Below are 9,754 nucleotides of genomic sequence, written 5' to 3' on the forward strand. Positions count from 1 at the left end.
GGGTAAAAGCCGAGTTGGGTGTCGACACGTGCAGTCCTTGGACCACCCCTGGCCTTGGTTTCTGCAGAGGGGTTGCTCCAGTACGAAACTGCGCGGCATTTGTTTAATTGGGAGCCATGGTCGTCCTGCACCACCCTCGTTCAGCCCTCCAGTATTTTTTTCGCCCTCTCTCTCTCTCTCTCTCTTTCTCTCTCGCACCGAATACACGCCTCGTAAGTCCAATTTTTGCATATGAATGTGACCCTCGTAACAATGTTTGAAAAAGGGTGAAAATTTTTTAGATTAAAGAAAAAAAACTATCTGATGAAAAGAAGAAAGAATCAGTAATTAAAATTCGCGGTCCTTCGTGCATCCTTTGTGTATACGCATGTGTAAACATGAAATTCCCAGACTTTTTGAGAATATTTAATAATTTTTCTCGTCAAACTATGCAAAAACATTGGAATTTCTTTGAATTTTTTTTTTAATCTGAAATGTCATCATTTTTTCCGCTAAATCGAATTCAATAAATGCATTCTGAGTGCAATTTTTGAATGTGAATGTGCCTCTTGTAATAATGTTTGAGAAAAGGTGAAAATTATTTAGATGAACGAAAAAAAAACATGAAATTCCAGAATTTTTGAGAACATTTAATCATTTTTCTCTTTAAACTATGCAAAAACCTACGAATTTCACCAAAAATTTTCATTTTATCGACTGAAGAAAAAAATGAAATCCATTGAATTCCATTGAAATCTAAAACGTCATCATTTGTCCCCCTCGAATTCAATGACTCTTTCCTTCAAATGATTACTCAGTTGTCCATCAAATTTCAATTTTTTCTCTCGCAGTATACACTGAATAAAAATATCACCTCCCTCAAGCATTAAAAAATTCTCGAGAGTCACAAGTATTTGACCCAAACGAAATGTGAAGTGAAGGATTTCCCTGTGAATGGTGCCCTCGAGTGTGCAATACGTCTTGAGAGGCAAGAATTTTCATTGGACCCACAAGTGGCTCGTTAGCCCCAGCACAAGTATCTCCCCCTCCCCAATTTTATTTCCACTAAATAAAGAAAAAGAAACATCCGGGTCCTCGGTCTGAATCGCAAAAATCCTGCACCTCCGGGAGAAACCGATTGGAAAAATGATTGGGTGGCGCTGGATGTACTCGAGTGTCAACGGTTACTGGATTCTAACAACTGTACACGGTTTTTCCCTTTGTCGACTCAACGCCCGTTCCCCGTTAGTCGTAAAAAATACAACGCCCCCCGTTTTACAGTATAAAAACTAGTGGAAATGCTTGTGCGACACACACCCAGGGCTTAACCTCGTGAGTGCACATTTTATATCCCTTTGAAGCAGTACAGTTGGCCGAGCAGATGGGCACATTGACGATCGAATTGTCCGAGCTTGTCATGTGATGATTATTATTGCATTTAAAAAAATCAATTACTTATTTGGCATCCACCGACATTTTTTAACTGTTGGAAAAGTTTACATAATTGCAGGCGAAGTTTCTGGATTACATTTTCATCACTGAGAACAATTCTGGGCATATTTTATCTTTATCATAATTTTTTAAGGATATCCAAGTATCTTTTACAGTTTGTTAATTCAATTGCAGGAGAAAAATTTGAAAAAAAACATTTTGCATAGAATTATTGGTTTTTTGAACATTCGGTGTTTACAAATAAATCATTTATGTTGTTTAAACTATCGGAAACCTTTTTTTTGGGCATTAAATTGATTGCTGGTAAAATTCTGAATATGAATAAATTTTTTAGTATTCTGAAAAAATGATTTTTACAGTGGAAAATTGATTGTCTATAAATTATTTATAGTAAATGCTCATAATTTCCAAAACTTGCAATTGTTGAATTATTTCATGAATTTGCCTCTAAAAGTAGACTTTCTAATTTTTTCAGATTTTTAAAATGTTTTTTAACGGTTCATTTTAAATAATGAAATCATTGTTTTCAAAAGCATTTCCCTGGAGAAAAAATAGCCAAAGTATTTGGCTATCCTTGGATATCCTTAATTAAAAAAATTGAAAGCGAAATCTCTCATTCAATAGTCGAATTTGCAGTGTCGAACTAGTCATTTGTATCATTTTTTCCTCATCAGGAGCACTTAAAATAGCGCTGACAGCCCCGAAGACGCAATTACGGCCCTCCTCAGCTGTCTAGCTGGAGCAAAATGATATGAAGACAAAGCGATTCATTGGGATGAAGCATAAAGCATAATAATTCCGTGGGCATTGTCTCGTACGTGCGTTATGTACTTTATTTCCTCATCTCCCGGGGCTCCCGACCCTCTTGCTACCCTTCTCCAAGATTATCCCCGGATGCATTCGCAGTGGCTTATGATGCCGGCTCCTCGTTATGCCGTCGAGACGCGATAACGTTTCAAATTTCAGGCTGAAAGGGCCACCAACAGAAGGGGCCTCCACGGGACTTGACTCCACTCAATGAGGGATGCTAGTGCAGTATGTAATACAAGTATTATTGAAGTATAAACAAAAGGAGTGGAATTCTCAGGTTTAAATTCTCTTGAGTCAGGAATTATCGCGACACAAAAGTCTCATCTTTCATTTCATCTCAATTTTTTTAGAACTCTGATTTGAAAATACTTTCCAACGTACGTCAGAGCTTTTATTGACCCAAGTTACAGAAATTTTTGTGATAATCTTATTTTCCTATTGCGATATATATAAAATATTGCGATAATAGTATTCAAGTTTTTTTTTTATTTTTTAACATTGGGAGTCTAGAGAAAAATTGGAAAGAGCTTTTAGAGGAAGATTTATAATAATATTTGAAAAGTTTCGATGGTTGACGATTGTGGCCTCGTTTTTATGAATCGTTTGTAAATAATCAATTTATCGGGGTAAAAATGACAGGTATTTGAAGTGACTCCGACGTTCGTGAGACAATTCCAGTGGAATGTCGTGGAAATTCCATCTCACCACCTGTTTGAATGATGCGGGATAGTAAGTTTATCGTTGTGTCAATATCATTACGTGTTTTCGAATAACTCAGGTACCGAAAATCAGTGGACAGGACAATAAAAAATTTCACAATCGCATGAACAACCCAAAAAGTAAGCAAGTGTTTATCCGAGTTATTTTTTCGCACTCAGGAATTTCCAAATAAAATTATATATTTCGTTATAGTCACGTCACGCAGAAATTTTGAATTTTCGTTCCAAAACGAGTCACGAAAAAATACTGCGCAATTTTCACTTGAAATCAAACGTTTTGCGTTAATATCACCATCTAAATTTTGCAAAAACAAAAATAAAATTTAACTTAACTCAATTAAATTAAATTTACTTTTTTTCCATTTACTTTCAATTTTTAGTCACTCATTTTCAATTCATTCAATCGAATTGAATACAAATAAAACTCAAATGAATTCTTCGAAATTTCTGGGACCCAATTCCATCGTCAAATGTGATGACTGAAAATTTCCAAACATAAACAATGCACGAAACACCAGAAAATTTATCGTTCTCCCCGCCAAAATGGGTTAATGTCAACGGTTACGAAAAAATATCGGATGTCAGCACCGCAAATTTTGCCGTGTAATTTAATCTGCGCCACACAGCGGATTTCCCGATACTGGCGACTGGATTGTTTAGAGCCCGGTACAAAGTAATTACTCAACAGTAATTTTCCTGTAATTTTTTTCGCCGGAATATCCGTAAATTCTCTCAACTCCAAAATCCCCGCGAAACAAAAGTCTCTCATTTCCCTTCACTCGTTTTTTGCCGGACCCTGTTGGTAGTATCGAACTTTCTGCTGGTCAGGCATTAATTTAAGCCCCCAAATCTCCCTATCCCCTTCACTCGCGCTCTATCTCTCTTCAGCCACGTGGAGCACACATCCCCTCCCCTAAAAAAAAATCCCCCTTCCTGTGATCAACCCCTCGTGACTGCAAAAAGGGGTGCATATCAGGCTCTCAAGTCCAGTTAAACTCGTTGTATACATTTCACTCTATGAAAAAAATATAATCCACGATCGTGACAATGACGCAATAACAATTTTCCAATTGACATGGGTCTGAATAGTAAAATGCCGTCTTTGGCGCTGACCGTGACCAAGGGCCACCGGTTCCCGTATCGCTTTTCACTGTTCCCCCTCCGCCCCCCCCCCCCCTGTTGCATTCATTAGTTCCACTTTCAATGAATTTCAAATGATTCGAATGAATGCGCCGTCTGTACATCCACGTGGGTAAACAGAGAGACAGTGGATATCATTAGCTGTTTCCAAATATTTTTCCAATTGGAGAAATAATTCCGTTGAAAAGAATCGTTAGTTAAAAGTCGAGTTAGTTAGTTCAGAAGTCGAGAATACTGAAGATAATTTTTTAAAAGGATAAGAAAATTTTTAAATTCATTTCTTTCCTTCAATCCTAGACCTCATGAGGAAAAATATTTGAGGAACTTCTGACGATTTTTCTTCGCCTGACTTCGTCATTCATTCAATACGAAAGCTTGATAACAAAACTTCTTACTTCATCGTGAAATGTTCATATTCAAGTCATGAACACTACAGAATTCGGGTTCAAGAGATTATATAACTAGACGCTTTTTTCATCCACAAAATACAATTATATTACGTTTTCTTTTTTTTTTTAATAATTTGTTGCGTTTCGAAACGGAACTTCCAGCGTTATTTGACTAAAATCCATCAATTCTTCAAATCCATCATTTAAAATGATCAATGGACAATAATTTTCATGAAACTGTAACATTTGATTATTGCCTGGGTTTTAATTTAAGCAACTGTAGCTTATTTTGCTCTCTCGTGTCAAACTACAGCCAAACACCTGCGATGTGGGGACCTTGAGGCCCTTGAATATCCTATTCTCCATTTCCAAACAACAATAAACCAAATTTTAGAATAAACTGAGTAAAATTATTTATAACCATTAAAAATACAACAGTACAGTATTTAATCACAGATATAGAATGTTAATTATTTTATATAGCTTTTTTCCGTAAATAACTTCAAATTGAGTAAATGGTGATGTGCTGTTGCATAAAAAATTGGTTGAACAAAAAAAATAACTTCTCTTATCAGAAAGCTTGAAATTCTTAACAACGACAAAGTTAATTTTTCGAATACTCAAGTAAAATATTCGAATATTCAACTGAAAACTATTGAAAATTGGGAAAATTCTGGCAACAATTGTTCTGAATTCTCAATCCATTAAAAATACAATTGCATTTGATCTTCAATTTCCACAATGAGTTTAAAGATATTAATGAACATTTTCATTTGAAATTAAATTCAAACTCACAACATTGAGAAATCAGATGAACCTTGACTGAAAATTCAAGAAATTTTCAACAGTGTTCCTAAATCCAAATTTTTTTAATGATCATGAACAGCAACCGCAAGAGACACGGATGAATTCCAGTGGGACACGGATGGGAGCGCTCCATCGAGCCAAACAATGAGCGAGCCATCTGTCCTAGCGCCAACGGCCAAATAATACTCTCCTCTTTCACCATCCCCACCACCACGTAATTACGGCTAGCCAGCCAATTACGACAATATCATTCGACGTCGAGGAAACAAAGAGGGGAATGAACAAAAGATGCTAGTTCTGTGATACCGTAACAAGAGGTATCAAATGTCCTTCGGGTTTCCATCGGAATTCAAACGCTCGAGAAGAAGTTCCAGGAGTTTATCGATAATGCCAATCGCCTCAGGTGGTTTTGTGTTTCACCAGATCCATCAGCCGACTTAATTCGTGATAAGAAAGAGGCTGATCAGACCCGTCAGATCTCTCGGAGTCCGAATGCGCGTTTCTTCGAATGAAATTAGACTTGTGACGTATCAATAATGCGGGAGAAGAATTAAATATTTGAAGGGCTTTTTTCTGCGAATTTCTTCTCGGGGAGTGATTCTAGCGCGCGGTAGGTACGTATAATCACGGAAGCCGTTAGTCTGCCTTGACGGTATCAGTCCCTAGCTGATTGGTTTACAGATTTGGTGAGGCTCTGCGGCTCAGACTCAAAGGCGTTTAGTTAGCTAAAGGGGGAAAACCTTTCTACCCCAAGTGCGATTGCACAGTCGCTTAATTAAATTTAACCTCGCAATGTCATGTCTCTGAGATCGTGAAGTACATGAGACAAGTCATCAATTAGATTACTGGTAGAAATTTCAATTGTCATGGGATATTCATGGAATAATTGAACGGGTGTTGAATGTTTTCATCGATTTTTTCATTAAATTGTGACAATTTCCTGAAGTGTTTTGGAAATTTTCACGGAAAATTCTTAACAATGTAGAGAGATACACTGTTTGAAAAATTTGGCTGGAAAAGACTTGAATTCAATTCTAGGGGAAAATCAATGGAATTTCAAGTTTTTCTGAAATTTCACAATTCACATGAATTTCTAGGCTGATCCTTTGAAGTTCTTCGAATTCCAGGAATTTTTCGAAGAATTCCTTGCACATTCAGAGGAATCTGGAATTTAAGGCGACATCTCTCCCAATTTTCCGGAGTTTTCATCAATTTTCCCGGAATAATTAAACTAAAATTTACAATTCCCACGGATTTCCCCTGAAATTATGAATTTTCAGTAACAAAATTCCTCGAAATTTTAGTGGAGATGGTACTCGTTAGAAATTTCCAAAATCCTTATCGGAAATTTCAGCGGAATATTGTCACATTATTTCGCTTTATTCCCCTGATGATGTTTTTTTTTCATTGACTCTTTAAGACTTCCCTTTCAGATCGAGGGGAGGAAAAGTAACTGAGGCTTTACAGTGAGGAGTTTATACTCGCAGCGTAAAGAAAGATTCTCCAATTAAAAAAGTATAATTCTCAGCAATATAAACGAAAAAAGCGGGAAAAGGAGAGGGTGAGGCTCGCAGTGAGCACCAGGCTTTCATTTTACTTTAATTGAAATGAAATTGTGAGCCAGGGGGGCACCACTCCTGGCTCCCTCCCGCATCCGCATAATGCTTCTTTAATACTCATTCACCTGTACTCTCGTTGATATTAAATTTGGGGAATTTCCCAGCCGATGTTACGGAATTTTATTACTGAGTCGTGGGATCGATGGACATTGTTTCGAAATCCCCTCACTGTCTTTGTTCGGAGCGTCTATTTACCGCACGATCAATCTTCGGATGAATGAGGGAGATGAAATGTTACATCTGGGGGGTACTTGGCTCATTTCAGTGGTTAGAAGCGCTCGTACGGTTCTATCCTATTCTATAAAAGATGAAAGTTTCGGGAAGTTGGTTTATATCGAAACATATCGACCACTTGCATTCTCGCGGCATTTTCATTTTCTTCCTTCTTAAATTTTCATTTATCATGTACTGATGTACTCTCATAATTTTTTAATTATTATTTGAAGTGCTGGGATCTTTATCATAGATTATTTAACACTGTTGTTGCTGATTTACATTTCTCAATTCGTTATATGTATTACAGTTGGTCTTCTTGTTTCGTTTTACATCTTTGATTCACATTCTTTAAGGGGTTTGCAATTTTTTTTATATATTTATGGGGAGGAGTACATGTTGAATTTTACTTTCATGAATCTCGCAAATGAAATTTGAGTCTTTTCCATTTTTTTTAATTGGATAAAGGTTCTAAATTCTAAAGTGTCTGTTTTTTTATTTGAGAGAAATTTAGAAAATTATTCAGTTTTCTAGAGAATGCACGAATTTTTTGAATAATTCAAGAAAATTGTTTATTTCTTTACAAAATCAATTCATAACACTTCCCTCATTTTCAACAATTACGGGCATTCATCGGGTTATTTTGAAAAGTGAAAAGAAATTGATCAAAGACTAGGAATTATTCATCAATTTTTCACTTATTATTCATCTTTATCATTGATTTCAATCCCTTAAAATTTGGAAGAAAGAAAGGAAACTTCTCAGAAGTAAATGAGCTGATGGAGCAGTGCGCGTCCTGTCTAGTCCATAATATAAATTACCTCGAGCGGGATCAGTCATCATTAATTAAAACCCTGAGGGAGAAGTTGGATATTCTTTGCGAGTTTTAATTTTCGAGTTTACGTGTTAATTCAGAGAAATCGTCAGGGGAAAAAAGAGTCAAGACGGTTGGCTGGAGCATTAGAGGAGCGAAGGGTTGATGAAAATTTATTCTGTTAGAGACCCACGAAAACACTCTGGCTTCATTTATGAACGAATGCGCTCTCGAATGCATGGGATTTTAAATATGCCTGCAAGGAATTTCGCACGATGATTATTCACTGGAGATATTTTGTATAAAAATTCATCGGCATAGACTGTTATTCAAAAGACAGAAATTTATTGACTCGTCTGATAAAAAATTGTTTATTAAACATTTCTATTGAAAAAATGTACATGAAAAAGGCTTTCCGGTGAATTCGACAGAAGTTATAATTTCCAGGTTTCCTCAATACTTTTTAATCCCTCGAAATATAAAGCCCAACGAGATTTTATTAACGCGCATGGAATATAAATCCTTCTAGCCCCTCTCGAGGTAGTTTAATTATTTCGCGGCTGGAGAGAAAGAGTCAGAGCGACGGCAAAATTTAATTTTCACTGTTAGCACACGTTTTCAGCGACATGTTACATTATTTTTCCGCCTCACACGATAACACTTGGAGTTATGCCTTACACCTCGAAGGGTTATGAGGATGGAGGGAATGACAGGCCGGCTATACCTGGTTTTGTGGCTCTTTTAAAAATGATTAACCAACGACACTCAGACCCTTGACAGAAATGAAAAATGGCTTATGCCTCCTCCGAGACAAAGGAGCCATTAGCGGCTATGTGTCTCCTCGGTGCTGTTGTTGGGCAAAGTGTTGCGCCCTCGAATTACTCCCTTCGTTGTATAAATTCACTAGCCAAGCTGTTGCCGTGAGGAATTTTGCAAACGTGATGGATTCATCTGATGAGAATTTTTTCAATTCTGTGAGGCTTTCTCTTTCGATTTTTAGGATTTTTATAATTTTGGTAATTTTTCATTTTCGGAAATTATATTTCTATTGACAAATAGTCATTAATATGCACTTGACGACACAAATTTATCGTCAAGTGAATTTTCGGATCCACCTGATGAGAATTTTAAAAATTCTGCAATGCTTACTACTTCAATTTTTATGTGATAATTTTCGATTTTAGAGTGATATTTCTATTCAAAAATATTTAATGTTAAGAAGCATAACAAAGATATAAAATTAAGAAGTGATATTTTTTAATGTAATGGAAATGCGTGAATAATAGATTTTTCGGGTGACGAAAACTCCCGCGAAAATCGACACAAATTGATTGTCAAATGAATTTATTGTTTCTTATTACAAATCACTGGAGTTTGGTGGATTACTGCTGAAGGTTAATTTATGGCTGTATTTATTCAATACCTAGAGATGTACCATCGGGGCCAACTGCCGCCTCCGAGTCGAGTGGTTACGGTGCTCTTGTAATCGGGGACACGTCGCGCTGACAACCAATTTGTCATGGCTAACGACATTCCATTAATAATTCGAGACTCGAAGCATTCGCCGTGTCGAGATATCGATGATGCAAATTTATAATGCATCAAATTTCATTATTCGTCTCTGTCCGCGTCTCGGAGCACTGCCTATTCATTCTGGTTTCCATATAGGGGTTCAATACTTACCCAGGTCCTTCATTTTTGTTCAACCCTCTTCGGCTAATATTCTCTGATTTTTTTTCCTCTCTCGGATAACAGAACGACGGGATAAACGAGACATCCAACGAGTCTCGGTTCATTGCTGGTTTTTTGGGA

This window comes from Diachasma alloeum, unplaced genomic scaffold (assembly GCF_001412515.2).
Source record: "Diachasma alloeum isolate Michigan unplaced genomic scaffold, Dall2.0 Dall_scaffold_00209, whole genome shotgun sequence".
NCBI lineage: Eukaryota > Metazoa > Arthropoda > Insecta > Hymenoptera > Braconidae > Diachasma > Diachasma alloeum.